The sequence below is a fragment of the Anopheles merus genome, chromosome 2L (genome assembly GCF_017562075.2).
Source record: "Anopheles merus strain MAF chromosome 2L, AmerM5.1, whole genome shotgun sequence".
Lineage (NCBI taxonomy): Eukaryota > Metazoa > Arthropoda > Insecta > Diptera > Culicidae > Anopheles > Anopheles merus.
Genome location: NC_054083.1, coordinates 24,093,710 through 24,110,980, shown reverse-complemented (window position 1 = coordinate 24,110,980; position 17,271 = coordinate 24,093,710).

The window sequence follows — 17,271 nt, the reverse complement described above, 5'->3', positions numbered from 1 at the left end:
GCGCGAACTCACCCTCAATTCACTCGCGGGCGCGCGCGCTCTCTCTCTCTCACGCTAGTGTTTGTGGGTGCTCTTAACAATATAGCACTTTCTCGCTCGCTCACTCACACACGGCCTCACCCTCGTCATTTGCGCACAAATACACACACACAGATCGGTTGTGGCGGTGATGGTGCGTGTACACAAAAGAGGGGTGTGCGATGGGCAATTGCACTTCCAATTGCACTGCAGGCGCATGCGTCATGCCGTGTGTGGGGCGCAAGATGACGTGAGATGACAGATGTTGTTGCCGTTTCGCTCTCTCTCACACACACATACATACGCTATTTCCCACCTCGGCTGTTTGTGAAGCAACGCAAATACAGTATGGGGTGGGGGTTGTTGCGTTGGGGTGTAAGTAAGTGTATGTGTGTGTGTATAATGGGCAAGTGTAAAGCGTTCATCCCCACTCCCGGGCGCTCGTGTACGTACACGGTCCTCGCTTCATCCCTTCCAGTTGTTCCGGCCGGCGTTTCGCTATTTGCGACGCGATTTTCCCGCTGGTGGGGGAGGAGTGCCTACCAACACACGCGCAACCGTTCCCTTGGTTCGGTGTACCAGTACAAAATAGCGTACAGTGAGAAGGGAAAAGAAAAAGAATCTGCCTTGCGCAATTTTACAACCGTGCAGCGAGAGAAGCGAGAGGGAACGATCGAGCCGAACGAAACGAGCGAAAGAGAGCGAGTGCGAGCAGTGCGGAAAGCAAAGCAAGCAGTATCAACAGCAGCAGCAGCAGCAAAAACTGCATGCGTCTCCATTCCAGCATTTCCTCTTGCTTCCGTGCTTGCAGCCCCGATCCCCCACCGACGGAGCCGGCCGGAGCAACAAATTTTGACCGAAAACGTGGCAAATTTGCACCCGCGACGCAGTTTCTGCAGTTTGATGCGCTGTGCAACTCGGTGCATTTTGTGTGTTTGGTGTACCAAGCACACACGCACACATACACTCCCGAGTGCGTATCAAAATCACGGAATACGCTTCCTAAATTCCTCGAAAATGGTTCGAAAATCAGCGATTCTTACTCCTCAAACACGCACCACCTTTTTGCGCGCACATGGCTGAAGCCCGCGCAAACCAACCCACAACCCACCTCCCGGGGTCAAAAGTGTATCAAAGCGGCGGGCGCGCGTGTGTGTGGAGCCGCCGGGCTTTGTGGCTTTGGGTGGACGATAAGGACGATGCGTTTCTGTCTACCCTTCCTGGTGCGGTGTTTTGGGTCATTATTATTGTTGTTGTTTCGGTTTGTAGAGACTGCCGGCCAACGAACTCCTCGATTTCATGTGTGTGTGCGTGTGTGTCTTTTTACCTCATCAGCAGCAGCATGGCCAGCATCATCATCATGGCGTCATTGTCGAATGACCAACTTTTTCCAACTGTTTTTGCACACACACACACCCCTCACACACCCTTACCCTTTCTGCTTTCATCCCCCTTTCCGGAGGGGTGAGGTTTGTGGTCGAGTTTTCCCTCCATTAGCCTCCCGGGTGGCCTTGAGAGTGCGTTTTCTAGGTTAGAAAAGCTGTTTGCTCTCGTTCGGGCCAGCGCGAGGACATGGCGGAGGCTTTTAATGTCCACCACTCCTAAAAACCGACACCATTGTGTGCCAGTGTGTTTGTGTGTGTAAGAGAGAGTAGGCATACAAGAAGAAGAGAGAGAGAGAAACTGTCCACAACGAACGATCTCGATGGAATCCAGCAGAAGAAGAGACTGTTATTGTTGCTGCCTATGTGTGTGTGTGCTGTTATTGTTATTATAATTATTGCCAGCACTGTTTGGCACACGTAATTACACGCACGCATTTGCATATCAATCTTTTCGGGTTCAAAAAAAGGGTTGTTACTGTGCCAGTGGGTACGGCTGGATGTGAGTTGAAAATCAAGGGAGAAGAGAGTCGGGGTTCAGGAAAGGGTCACACATGGGAATGCAAGTCAAAGTTAGCTTCGTTCCCATTGCGTACTTTTATTATATTTATCTTTCAAGCCAAGACACATTTTGTAGGTTCATCTTTCATCCATATCTTGACGGTGTCTTGTTCAACGGATATGGTTCTGAAGAGAGTACCAGAAGAAAGTTGTTTCAATCATCGTGAAGAAGATTTTCAGCATTTCAACAATCTCCAAAATTAGTCCTAATGTGGCTAACTACGAAAATCGCGTGACATTGCATTACACACATAGATTCACACTACAGAATGCCATAGGTTAAGCAAAAAACTATCATTTAATGATTTTTAATGGACTTCTTGATCACTTTTTGGGTCTTGTTTGAGATATTGGAAGCTTGGAACGAGTTATCTGTGACTTGCTCTATAATTCATTGAAAGGTTACTTACTGCCATCTAAAACAGAAAAGTGATCCCAGCAACGACTTATCGGTAATCCCTGAATGTTTGAATATTGCATCGCCTCTGATGAATCTACAGCCTTAGCCTAAGATGTTTCTTAATCGAACCCTTTGTGTCATGCACCACCAAAACACCCATCAAACCTAATACACACATGCATAATAAATCCATTCCCAGATGTCCCGAACGATCAGCGTCCTTCTAGAAAGACGAGCCTAACGCACAGCCCCATCGAACTCCTCAAGCTTCCTTCATTACTAACTCCATTCTCTATCTGTATGCATACGTGCGTGTGTGCACGTTTAGTTTCCCTTCCCTTCCATGGTTCTTGCTACCCTGTTTTTTTTTATTGCAAATCAGACGATACGTCGCGCGATTAGAGACGCACGGCGCGGGTTTCGAGCCGTTGGCCCGCTGCTTCGGGGGGATGAAGTTGATGATGCCGATGATGTCACCGGGTCCAATCGCGCGGACATACACACATACAACCACCATACACACACACAGAGTGTATGTACAGTTCTTGCTTCGGGGCACATCTTTTCCGCTCGCCGTTTGATACGGAGAGGCTGCTGATGATGCTCAAACAACAACGGCAAAGCAAAAGCAAAAAAAAAGGCGCGAGTGACTACGATCAGCAAAGCCCGGGCAAGTCGACGACAACGAAGACGGCGATGGTGATGATGGAAACAAAATAAACGGTAAGGCTTGTGTTTGTAGCGTAGGCAAATAATAATCGTGCTTTGCGGCAAGGGAGTAGGTACGACCTGTGCCTGATGATGGAAACGGCGACGGTTTGGAAGCTGATGAAGCCTCCCCTGGTCGACTAGAGCGATGAACGAGCATGGAGCCTCGCACAAAAATTCAACAGTTTGCTGCTAAAGATGACACAAAAAGGGTATAAAAATGTCGTCTCTTTGCTTTTGTGCTGTGTAGGTTCGAACGTTGTTCGCATGATTTCTTCTAACAAATAGGGAAGCTTTTTCCCATACACCATCCCTGCCTGCTAAGTAAGAATCATTTCCGCACCCGCGCCAACGGGCTTCTATTTGCCATTTCCACACCGAAACACGGTCACCGGCCAACCCCGGGGCGGTTTCGTAATGATTGACCTTTTTAGCCGCAACAAAACAGTGTCAGTGAATAATCCACGCTCGCTTTGCTACTTAGTGTGCACATACATACACACCAAATGCACGCATAATGTACGCACGCAATGTGGCACTGGCCACAAAAGCACGTGGCATTTATGTTTGTGGCGTTTGTTATAATAAAATATAAATAGATCGACACATTTGCTGCTGCTGTTGGGCGTGCATCGAAATGGCGTAAAATTTTGCGCATCTTTTGCCCGAGCAGTGTGATGCAGCCACAGCCGCCACGCATATCGCACCCGTTTCGCCGCACTCGCCATATTATGCTAATTAATTAACGCGCCGCGCCCCAAACCCGTCGATGCGCGCGTAGTTGTGGTGTGCGGTGTTGTGCGCCAGTTTGAGAATGCAATTTTTGAACATCACAGAGAGAGAGGGAGAGATAGTGTGAGTGTGTGTGAGTGAGAAAGAGAGCAGAAGGGACCGTTTGTATGTGTGTTATGATTCCAACGCAGCGTCTATTTTACCACCCGGGTCACGCTAGATGATGGATGTGGCCCCCAGTGATTAATTAGAACCAAATCGCCTTCGGCTGCTTCTGGCTTAACAGAGCCAAAAAAAAAACGTGCTGCAGAGCTGCTACTTGAGAGCTTAAACCCGACAACGAGACGAGCAACAGGTTGAGCAGATTTGTTTGCCATCCTTTACTCGACACTCGCTGCGAGTTGTTGGGCATGACTTGATGAATATTTTGAATGCAAATCGGAAAAGCAAACACTTTCTCCCGAGTAGCGTATTGGAATTTCTTGTGTTTCATATAAGAAAAGGCCATTTTCTAAAAATAAATCCAAAATCACTACCAAAACCCCAACACCAGTCAGCATAAGTGTCGTGCGATATAAAAACAATTTTGGGTAGAATAAAAAACAAAAAAAAAAACAAAAACTTTACTCGTACAACTCTCCGAAACTGACGAAAACAACCCCCGAAAAAAACAAACGCGGGGGGAGCTAACAACCGGTCTAACCGGTCTTCCACCCGGCCTGGACCGAAGGGAGGAGTGTATACAATGTTTTTACGCTACTCGAGGCCCAGGTTTTTCATCCCCGGCTAACTCGCGTTCGGATCGTTTTGATTCTCTTGCTATCAGTGCATGGCGGGGGTTTTGATTTGGTTCGGATGAAGGAGTTAATTCAAATAAACACCGGTCAAATCCCATTTGGCAGAAGTGCATGTAAAGTATTTTCTATTGAAAACATAATTTAAAATTGAAGATTGAAATTTTGAAAAGAAAAAGTGGCAAATTCAATCCTTCCTCGTGCGCACAATTAACGCAACGCTTCCTTGAGCGATGCGTTCAAGGGAAGGGAATAAACAACACAGCACACACACACAAAACAACAGCAAGCGTGTGCTCCTCCCAAAACACCGATGGAAAACCCTATAATTCATCGACATAATTCGGTCTTAACCTTTCTCCCCTGCCCCCTTCACACTGATCCTTCCCTAACCCTTATGCTCCTGCTCGCTGGCACTGCCCCACTGGAACGTCTAATTTCGGACAGACTTTTGCTTTCCGTTTGAACCGCTTTGCTTGCTTTGCCGGGACGCGCTACGGCAAGGAAACATTGTAATTAAGCGTTATTTATTGGCCCTGCCGAACCAACCGCACGACTGAAGACGACGTTATTTGGCATTCGTACAAATTGGGCGAGAGGGACGGAAATGATCTCGCGGGTGTGTGTGTGCTTTTTTGTTTGCAATTTCCTTTGGAAAAAATTTGGGTGTGTTTCTCCTGTGTTTCAAAGCTTTGTCCATAAAGGAAATGATGTTTTCGACCGGGAGGTGGATTTCTTGTTGCTATTCTGCTCTCTACACCCGGCGTTCAATAATGTGTATCATTATTGTATCAACACCGATCGCGGCTCGCAAACATCCCTTTTAATCCGCAACAAGCTCGTTGCGCTTTATGCTAATGATCGCGCGCTTTGCTTTCTCTTCCTCATGTACGCTCTTCTTCAGAACTCGCCATCAGAACAGGTGAACATCAGAATGCCAACAAATCAGCGTTTCGTTGCACATCGAATCAACTTACACGGCGGAACAAACTCACCTTTCTCTTTCAACCCGGTTCGGTTTCCCCGTTTTTGGAAGTGTGCGTGCCCTTCGATTCCCGGGGGGAACGGGTTATTTTGCAACGTCAGCCCCACTTGATGCGTGGTCAGGGGTGGGCATCTTATCTTATCTTTATGACGCGTCGGTCACTGGAGGCCGTTGCACTTGCAGCCGGCGGTGCGCGACGTGATGCAATTCTCGTACGGTTTCTTCTCCCGCTCTCCCGCGGGTTTGCACTGTACCACGCACGATTCACACCGTTCAAATGCAGAGTTGTAGTACACACTTGTTTTCTTCTAATTGCAGTTGCTTTGTTTTTTTTTCTTTCTTTCTTATCAACACTTGATAATAATTCACCACAAACAAACCGCACCAAGTACCGGTTTTGCTTACTTTCACTTGATACGGCGAGCTGCCGGTTTCGAATACAAAACTGCCGGGCGCGTAAACGAACACTGTTTCCGGTAATGCGGGGGTAAAGGGTTTTCGAAGCGTACCGTACCGTGCCCGCGGACGCGCGTAGTTGTCGTCGTCGTCGTCGGCCCTGACTGCATTGAGCCGAAATGAGCTACCGCGGGGCCCAAAAAAAAAGCCCGGGTGTCGTCGTCCTTGTGCGCCGTGCAATGTACCAGTTCGTGACAGGCAGCATCCCGCTGCACCCAACCCTTCGTGTCAGCAGGAAAGGAAAGCAAGGCAAAGAAGAGAGAGAAGAGGTACACTCACCCATCCGAGTCCTTGTGTTCGAAACCGGTGTTCGAAACACTCACACTGTGCGGCGCTCAAAGGGACTGAAGAAACTCAGCAAAAAATAAGGCTCATTCCACAACAACTTTGTGTTTTAATTTATCAATTTTTCTAACATAAAACTGTTCTAAAAGTAAGAGCCATTATTGAATGTAAGGTTGAAAAATTGAACCAACCGTGCCACTCTACCCGAGGGCGATGATTACAAGCGCAAAACACGCCACCCCGAAATGCATTGTGCAAGTGTGTGAGAGCGGCTTTTAGCTGGCTGTAGTGGTGTTACAACCCTCCATACTTATGGAAATTATCGCAATGAGAGTGTGTGTGCGTTTAGCTTTCTCTGTTTCACTGCTTGCCTTGCTGTACAATAGCTTGCTCGCTCACTCTACAGAGTGCGTGTGTGCTGGGTGAAGTGTACTTCCCCGTTGAACCTTCTTTCTAGTTGTAGATGCATTAAATAGGGGTGAGTGAGTGGTTGAACGTCTCATTCAGGGGTGGTTTGAACTTCAGTGCTAGCTTCCCCTCCCAACGTTAGCGCGACCAAGTGTGCAATAGCAGAACTAGAATTTGAGCCTCCGTGAGGTGCTGCCAATGGGCTGCAACGGCCGGGATTGGTACTAATAGGCCCCCGTATGCAGTGGATAGTGGTAATTTGGTGCTCAGATTAGGAATTAAATTAGTTGTTAAACATGAGATAAGTAAGATAAATTGAAAATTTGTAATGAACAGTAGAGCTAAAAAGCAAGTTTATTAAAACGAGGAGGATTCAAAAAGTAGATAAGAAGCAGGAAATAGAAACACAGTTTTTCATGTTGTAAAATCAAAAGCTGCGATAAATAGAAGGTAATAAGAAAAGGAAATGATCGTTAAAGACAGTTTTAAAAAATAACTTTCGTAAAATACTTATATTTGTTCATTATGCAGCAAAATCTCCTTTCGGGTTACATTTTACCTTGGTATTCTTTTATTCATATCGATGATGTTCATAGACTTGAACGATAATGCTCATAGATTTCGATTCTATTTTTTTCAATCTATTTTCAATTAAGAAACACATTACAAAAAATCACCTATGCAACAAGGTATTTGATCGTTACTTACAAGTCCAATGTACGATATTCAAACGTTTTCTTTTGGAAAGGACTGTCAATTATATTTAAAAATATTCATTTTAATTTTTCAATGCTTAATAACTGTAGTATACTGAAAATGATAAAGATGAAAAAAAATGTAAAATTTTATCACATCATGTTTGAAATTTCTAATACTTGTAAGGACTTTTGATCATTCAAATTATACATCCCAAAATCATTTGTTTTCGTCATGGGTTCAAGCCTAGAATGGACCGTGCCCCCGTAGCAAGGATTGACTATCCGGCTGCGTGGCATTGAATAAAGTCTCGAAAGCCTGTATGTCCGCGTAGGACGTTACGCCAAATAGAATAAAGTATTAGTGTTGTATGAACTTTAACGACGTAAAGGATCAACTAGTTTATTAGAATTTCTGAATCAAAGGCCCTCTCGAGCCAAACTGTCTTGATTTATCGTCATGCAAGGCTTGATTGCTACTTGGGGAATGTGATGACAATTTTGGTTAAGCTTTCGACAAATTTCTTCCAACTCGATTGTATTTTTTATTCATTGATTAACTATTGCTTATAGAATCTTGTATCGTGTGGGAACAACTATAATAAATTAAAAAATGGCAAATAAAAGCGAAACACCACTTGAATTGGGGCTCTGTTTAAGAAAGAGTTCTTTAGCAGCCACTCAGTCCACTTATAGGATAATCTACAATCTCCACGTTCCTGTGAGGAACTTCAGCGGTTTGAGGATCTATAAATTTTTTTTTTTGTTTTTTTTTTTTTTCAAATTTTAGACATGACAATTGATTTTTTGTAGAAATTTTAGATTTACCTAACCACAGTGAGATTCAGCCGTGGCTAACAAATCAATAAGACCACCTTTTGAATTACCAAAATAAATGAATCGAAACCAATGCCTGGAGCTAACTGTTTCACATTGAATGCTTTTACATCGAATCATCCACTCCTTACCGGCATCATCACTTCGATCAATCGTTTATACATTAAGCAAAGAATGGAGGTCGAATCATAACTCTTCCAACAGGGCGCAGTTATTGTGCAAAGCCTGGACCAGGACCTCTGCAGAAATCAACCGCAGCAACTAGCGTAAAAAAGGGTCAACGGTAAAAGCCTGTGCCAACCTCCAGTAAGGCAAAGAAAGGAACAATTGCATCGACAAATTGCAGAAATTATTGCAAGAAGCACAAATACACCCGTTCCCGCCTTCTCGCATTGATATCGATTCGTTGGCAAAGAAGGGTTTATCATTTGTTCCCCCTTTATACTGCAGTTCCCACCTTTCCCCCCCCTTTTTGTGCAGATTTTGGAAAGTCATTAAGGTAACAAACCATCAACAATACGATCGATTGCCGTTGTTGAGATTGTTGGAGTTTGTTTTCTTTGCTGGTTTCTTTCTTTTTTTTATTGTGAACGCTCCCAACGCTTCCCCGTGAAAGGGCCGAACGGTTGGGTGTGCAATAAATCAATAGCAAATAAGTTTATTATCATCCTGCCGTGGCGATGCGTTTGTCCGGGCGTGATTGCGGCGAGTCATCCGTGGACCCTCGGCGATAACCCACGGACGCTCCCTCGGTGGCCGGCCCAGGGTTGCAGCCACCGGCGGCCGTGTGCGTGTGTGTGTGTGTGTCCCGCACGAAGATGCACGTCTGCCCTGCGGCCAAGATGAGTTGAAATCAAACAAAACGTTCAAACCGATCATTTGTCTTGCATCGCTGCACACACAACACCTTTCAATTGGCTGTCAAAGTCGCTCGGCAAAACTTCCTCGTACACGGTTTTGCGATACGCGATGGGGAAGGCAACCGAGGGGAATAGCAGCAGCAGCAGCAAAGAAGATGCGAAGACGCATCGCTTGACGTGTTTGCGATAGGGTTTTTTGTTTCGCGTTTGCGTATGCGCTTTTGCGCGTTTCCGCGAAGCAATCAAAACGCTGCGCGACGTGCGCGAGCTGTCGCAACGAGGCTATCGAACCTGCGGATCGACTACCGGGACCCGCTAGGGCTGGCCAACATCACCAAAAACGGTGGTGTGCGACGAAGAACAAGAAGAAGAAGAAGAAGAAGCCAACCAAAGCCAAGCCACAAATACAGTCCAAAAGCGAACGGCCCAACCTGATCGTGTGCAACCTGCCGGATGGGGAAAGTGTGTGCGAGAAGAAGTAGCAGCAACTGGTACGGCGGTGGACACGGCTCGGGCAGGGGTCTGCAAATGGGCGCGGGCTTAATATGCAAGTGACAGTGTCATCATTATATTTTATTACCAACACCATACATGGCATAGGACGGTGCACGGAACGGAACCGCTACCGTGCCGTTGCTGTTTGACCCGGTCGCGATAGCGATCGTTACCCGTCAGGCCACACCCGTCTGCGTCCGGCTGGAACCGAGAACCGACCTCCTCACAAACAGGTGGTCACGGATTGGTCCCAAAAAAAAAAACGCAGAAAAACACAACCTCACACGAGATCTCGTGCTGGGAAGCAATTTGGGCAAAACGATGTAATGAGATTCGATCGGAAGGATCGCCCTGCCAACCGTGGCAAACCGTTGGCCGGACACTGGCTAATTCGTATTAGCATGAAGGCTTCTTGTCTTTTGCACGTGATGCGATAATTAAGATGATTGATGCCAGCCCGAACGGTTTTGTCGGGATGTGATAGTGCCGCGATAGGATCTTGCTTACTGGTTGGGGAGGGAATTAAGTTTGTGCGTCCTGCGCCTTACTTTGTAGCACGTTTTATTTGGCAATTGGGTGGGACCAGCCAGTGCGTTAAAGTGCGTTGAATATAATAATCGTAAAAATGAAGTCTTTTAGCGCTGATACGATCAGCATCATTGGCGTGGTTTGATGAGTAGCTTTAAATTAAAATTATAAGGAACGTGTCGCACGGGATGAGGAGACGTCTCGTTTGTTTTCAGCTTGCCTTTTATAGCTCTTGTAAGTTGAATCAATAATTTTTGGATTTATTCAATTTTAATAATAATGAGAAAAATAACAAGAAACGTAAGAGCTAATGAGAAAAGGCAACAATTTTACATTATTCGAAGCAATTAAATATTCTTAAATAAAGCTGACATAAGGCTGAATTAGTGCTTAATTATTAATGACATTGTATATGGCTCATTTGATTGAATTCTGTTTAATTCAAATTGTCATGAATAACTTGTGGCGTTTACGTTCACTTACATCAGTGCAGCCTCTCGCTAAATGTTGTTTGAATGTCGTTTGATAGTAGCTCCGTTGGGCCTCTCTCAGTACCAATCGCCACCGTTAACACCGTTTTAGTAGAACTGCCTAAATTCTCCTTCAACTTTAAGTGTCTACATTCACAAGCACACACACACACACACCTTCACCTTAACTTAACAAATGACACTCTATTGCACCCGAAACATTCGCTCACTCTCCTTTCCATTTGATCGATTGGCGACAGACCTTGGCGACCTTTCGTATGGGGGATGCAGACATCTCCTGCGCTAAACAGGTTCACAAGCACAATCACTTACATACACACAGCCACAAGTATCATACCAATCCCTCCCATGCACGCACACACACTAAATGTAGAACACTCGTCAAATGCCTCTAAAGTAAGCAGTACTGTAAATCTGCACCAAAAACCGTCTACCAAACGCAACCTTGCAAAGGCCAAAATAAGAAAAACCCCAGCCGACGCACATTAGCCGGTCCTTCGCACGTTCGACAGTTTTGCACAGCCCGACATGACATCCGATCGACGACAAACTGTCCCCGTCGCCGTGTCACATCGTAGGCTTTTATACGCGCTTGTGTCGATGCGGTTTGCGGGCGGTAGAAAATGCCTAAGAACCTTACCCACCAGCCGTCCCATCTTGGCCACAGGTCTTGGAGAGCGCTGTAACAGCTTGCAGCAGCAGCAGCGTTTGCACACTGCAGCTAATGCAGCAGCAGGCTCGCGTGGGGGAGGAGTGAAGCTCGTATGAAGTGGATCATATTCTGCCCCGGTAAGCAGGCGGCTCTGCTGTCTCCCCACCAGTGCCAGAACGGAGCACCGAAACGGTCGGAGGCTCGACTTCGGTCTCGACCCCAAAAACCGGTCAGCTACAATTAACCCATAAATGCACATTTGACGCACACCAGCACCACCGGGGCCGCAAGCAGCAGAACCGTAGGCACTCAGCCTCGCGGGTCCTCGCGGGAAGGAGTTATTCCGAGCGCGTAAAGTTATTCCGCCCGTGTATTCGCCCGGCCCGGCACGACACTACTCTCCACACCGCAGAAAATGACAGCTGAAGGTCAGCGGTGCGCAACTGCACTCCGGCACAAACCTCCTCTCGACCGCGGAGAGCCCGTGATCGATTCAAAGCCGCAGAGTGCGCGTTGGGAACTGGCGCGGGGCAACGGAGCGAGGAGAGCACAGGAATGGCCGGAGGTGGAAAGAAGAGAAGAGAAGAAAAAATCGGAATCTTGTCACCGCGACACATATGTCAAAGCGCCCGCGCAAGTATCATTAAGATGATGAGGTGGACGTGAGTGTGTGTGTGTGTGTGTGTGTGTGTATTCGTGTTTGCGACGAGTGAAACGAGCCTGGCGACAAAACACTGAACCAGAACTCCTCGCCCCCTCCCCATCGGTAAGTGCGTGGGAGAAGCATGCATGGCAAGCGGCGGCCGACATGCCCGGTTGCCGTTTATCGCAGGCCTGCAACCGGCAAGGGGCTGGCAGGCTAAAGCTGTGAAAATGATACGCCACGATAAGGAGTTATAAATTATTCAGCAGTCGTCACGAGCAGTTGCGCCTGTCGAAGCTTATGTCAATCGGTGACGGTGCGCAAGTGTGAAAAGTGAGCGCAGCATTACCTGCAAAGGTTGTGTTTTTGGTGCAAAGTAAAACAGTATAGCTAAGTACGATCGATACCGACAAGAGCAAGGCAAATATGTTGGAGCACAATAGCAAACATTTCGAGTGCAAGCGTGGTACAAGAATCGTCGATAGGGAAGGGAATATTGTAGCATTTTAATAGTATTAGGTAAAAATATCACGCTTGCAAATGGTAGAAAGATCAAACAGAAAGAAATAAAAGAAATTATGAAAACTAAATAAGAAATGTATGGGTAATCGGAAACAAAAGAAATAAATCTTAAATTGCGAAAAAAAGTAGTGCAGAATAAAATATGTAAGAAATTAAGTAAGTGGGAATGCAAGTAATTTGATACATAAATAAAAAAGTAAATGAGAAAAGAGTATGTAAGCTTACAAGTAAAAAGTGAGAAAGCAAGAAAAAAGTGAAAAAAAACGAAAAAAAGTATATAAATATGTAAATAAAAAATAAAACAAGTAAGTCACTAAAAACTCAATGAACCGAAAATTATACTTTTAAAAGTAAAAAAAAATAAGTAAAAAAGTAAGCAAGTATTTCTAAAATTGAGTTGGAAATCACGCAAAAAAACCATAAACATTTGAATAGGTACCAACAAAAGGTTGTAACTAAGGAAGTAAGTAAGTATGCAAGCAGGTAAATATGAAATCTGCTAAGCTAATAGAAAGAAAAGTAAGTAAATATGTGAGTAGGTGAGTAAGCTTATAAAAACTAATAAAGTGATAATTCGAGAAAATTATAAAAAAGTATGTCTGTAAGAAAGTAAATTAACTATGTAACTCAGTAAATAAATAACCAAAAAAGTAAATGCATTAATAATAAAGTGAGAAGGTAAGAAAATAAGTAACAAAGCATAATTAGATAAAGAAGTCAGTAAGTAACTAAGTCAGTACGAAAAAAACAGAGGTAACTAGGTAAGTAAGTTAATACACATACAACGCTTCCTTTTTCAGTGGCAGCAAATAGAATCGCCCACGTTTTGTGGTTGCATTAGGCACACATTCCAGGCCAGCCGCTTGGAACGAATGTGAAGTGTGCGATCACATTAAGACGTCCGTCCCATGTGTGATCGTTGCCAGCTCCAATACATTTGCAGGCAACAGCAACCCCCGCTCTATCACACTCTACAGGTGCAAAGTGCGGTTCGATGGTGAGCTCACTAACAAAAAAACGCTCACCTCTTGAGTGCATCGATTGCGATCGATCGCAATCGGGACGGCCCGTGTTTTGCATGTCTCCCGACATGCGCCTATGCCGGCCTATGGCTTAATCAAACACGACCATTAATTGTAGTGCCTATTGATTAATGACAAATGGTCGCCATGTACGAGCGAGAGTGTCCCCACGCGCGGCCCCCTGCCTAAGATGGTGCACGCGAACCTTTAACACTAGGCTAGTTGGCGGCTCCAACCAGCCACGTTCGAGCTGATGCGCGGGATGTGATAATTCAAATCGAATTAGCTCGCTGCGCTGCCAAGTGCTGCTCCATGTGAGTGTGTGGAATGCATGTGCGGTTTTTGTGACCAATCGATGAGCACTTGTACTTTGCTTTGCAAAAACAAATTTCAATGCGACAATGCGAGTGACGACATGCACGGCTCCGTTTTGGTCCGTGTTCGATTTCCGCACCGTAGCCAAGCAACAGCAACAACAAAAAAGCCCAGAAGGAGCCCACTTACCACGGGCAGGAGCGGGCGGGATTGGCTTCGATTGGCTGATTAACTACACTGTCTTCATTAATTTTCGCTCTAATGAACGTTCGAACACAGCGCACGGTCGGTACGGTGTCATTTTTCAAACGCGCAACCTGCATCGCGCCTCACGCCATCGTGTGATGAATGCCGTCGCCGTTCGGCAACGCTTGAGCACGCTAGCAACCGAGTCGAGTTTGTCATTTGGCGGCCGGATCCGGCGTACGAAGTGCAAGCATTAGCAGCGAACCCTTTAAGATTCCGATTGCTGCCCGCTCGGCCTAATGATCGCTGCACTAATGTGTGGAAGCCCATGGAAAGCCCATTAGTCAATGGCGGGATCGGGAGCGCCCTTTTCCGTTGCACTGTGAGATTCCAAAGGGACTGAAAAAAAAATAGAAACATTCCCCGCTCGGTTGATTAGCAATCGATTTGTTCTCGTTTAAAATTTATTGCCCCGGTTCCGACATTATTTGTATCATTGTTTCTGCGCGCTTTCCGGCTTTTGTGCAACCAACACGACAGATGACTAATGTGTTTTGTGTGTGTTTGTGTGTGTGTGTGTGTGATTTTGAAGCCAATCCCTACTAGATCGGGCGGTTCCCAGCGGTCAGAGAGTAAGCATGATTTGTCGCTTTAAGTGGATCATGTGTAGTGGAGGAGGTGGGCTGTAATGAATTCATATGCTTTTAGCGGTACCCAATGATCGGCAGCGTGTTATCACATGTATTATTTATTGCTAGAAAATTCTTTTCATTGTTCACTGTCCGATCCTCAGAGGCGCAGGCACGATTGTATCGGACACGTGAAAGCTGATAGCTTATGATCAGGTATGATTTATGAGCTGAAGTCTGTAAAGGTATTTGTAAAGGGTTTTTTTCACATTTCTGGAAATAAATCACAAAAATAGCATAGAACGGTCAAAACTATGCACGAAGGGCTTGTCTGTATAAAGCAAGCGCCAAAGGACATGAGAAATGATTTTAAAATGTACATCATATTTTCATTAATTCAATGCTTAATGCTATTATGGTCCCATAATCTTCATTAGTGGTAGTGATTATTGTGAAATAGTTTGGAAACTTAACCAGGATCTAAGCTCAATGTATGGTTAGCCAAAACATAAAAAACTCAAATTAAATCCTGAAAAAAACTTAAAGCCTTGGTAGTGCCTAAAGGACTAAGTAGCTTACATACTCAGCTTGTAATAAATAAAGTATATGTAGAAATTGTATGTAACATAACATATTTATGAGTAATTGTTACCAATGAATCGAGACTTATGGACCTAATTGACTATGTTGTAAAGAAAGTGGCCAAAAAGGATGGAGTTCTTTGCAGACTAGGAAAGGATGTAAACCGCTGCGGTAAGATACAATTGTACTTATCACTTATTCGACCTAACCTAGATTTGTCTGCTTCAATTTTGTTTCTGGCGACTGAAATACAGCTTACACGGATTTAAAGGCTGCGGAATAAGACGAAGGGAATTGTTTTGCACTGAATGTTAATTAACCAAAGAGTGATATTTATTAATAATCTAATAAAAAGTCGTCTACCTTCATATTCACCATTATTCACGGAGGAGCAAATGCTCGAAGAGTACCAAACTATATAACTCCAGGAGTCAGAAACTCTTCGTTTCACAAAGGTATCCAGTATGACGATAAAATGCCACGGGAAATTGTCAATGCTGGTGTCAATAGCATTAATGTTCTAGCCCAGACAAACTCTTCACAAATGCACAAAATGCCAGCTTTGTTGAATTGTAAAAGGTAATTAAAGCGAATCGAAATAAAAGCGACTTACACGAATAATTAAACCACTTCCACCATTTACATGAAAACCAATGGGAACACTAATTTGTGCACGAAACTTCAAGCTTACCCCCGCCTGGCGACACATTCACCATCATCTTTTCACTTTCGATGCAAATCTTTACAGCAAACAGCGCATAAAAAGCGTCACCGCAGCAGGAAGTGTCACCCGGGGGCCGTGCGTTTGCTAATTTATGGACAATCTATTCTGCACCGTACTGTATCGAACGCGCTTACCCGGTGCCATCAGCGAGATCTAACAATCATCCTAATTAACATTCGAAGCGTGGAGCCGCTGGAGCTGGCCGCGCGGTTGAGTTTTTTTTTATAGTTGCTAGGATTAGTTTGTCCCTCCGGTGGCAAAGTGATCGTAAATTTTCATGACCGATGTCAGTTTCTGCGACGAGCCCTTGGAAGGAGAAGCCCCTGGAACGCAGAATCACTTTAATAGGAATATATTGTTGGTTTATGGGGGCCCTGTCTTAAATAACTTGTGCAAATCTTATTTAATTTTAGAAGCGTTTATGCAGCAACACAGAAACGCGTTAGTTTAGATACGAACCTAGTAGCAGCCAATCGCGTCGTGGGCCGATCGCTTGCACACGCTGACATTAGAAATGCATTCCAGCAGCTTGTGGGTGAGCATAATGTCGCGGCGTTGGCAGCGTTCGATACCGCGAAGGTCACCGATTCTGAATTGCATTCCGCACAATTGTTGTGATAGAGGAAACGAATGGACGAACGAACGAAAATATTAACGAAGCCGTTCTTGTGCTCACATTCCTGCTGCATGTAGGAAATATTCGATATCTGTTGTTTTTAGCAAAACTACACCGGGATACGTTCAACATTCAACAACGTGTGTAGCGTGGGCACGGGAATGTGAATAAATGGGTTGAAGTACACCCCGTTGCTTTTGTTTCGCTTGCCCTGGTAAGTCACCCACCTTATCCCGGGCTTGGTTTGTGGGAGGAATGTAAAATATTTGCCATTTTTTTGTTGTTGCTGCTAACGGTCGGTTATCGATTGGGAGTTACTATTCGTTCGCCAACACGTGTCCGCTAAACACCTGCATTTGGTGATACATTGCGGGGGTGTCCGTTATTAGGAGAGGGTTGGATGTGAAGGTCAGTGCTGTTACGATCGTGATCGATGGAGCAGTATTAAGGCTTAATGGAATGCTGATGATAATTTACAGCAATATTGCTGGTTTGTTATACCAAAATATCATTTCATTTGGTTCGTTTGGCTCAAATTCCAAATATCTTATCGTCTTCTTGCCCATGGAGAGGGAAGCAAAACCTACAACTAATTAGATTTACATTCCGAAACAGCCATTAAACCATACTCCACACTAAACACCCATTCATTGGCCACCTTTCCGCTAATCACCATAAACTTCCAGCGCCATCGCAGCACATTATCCGTTCACACCGTCGTTCGTCGTCGGCTGGCCGGCTCGCT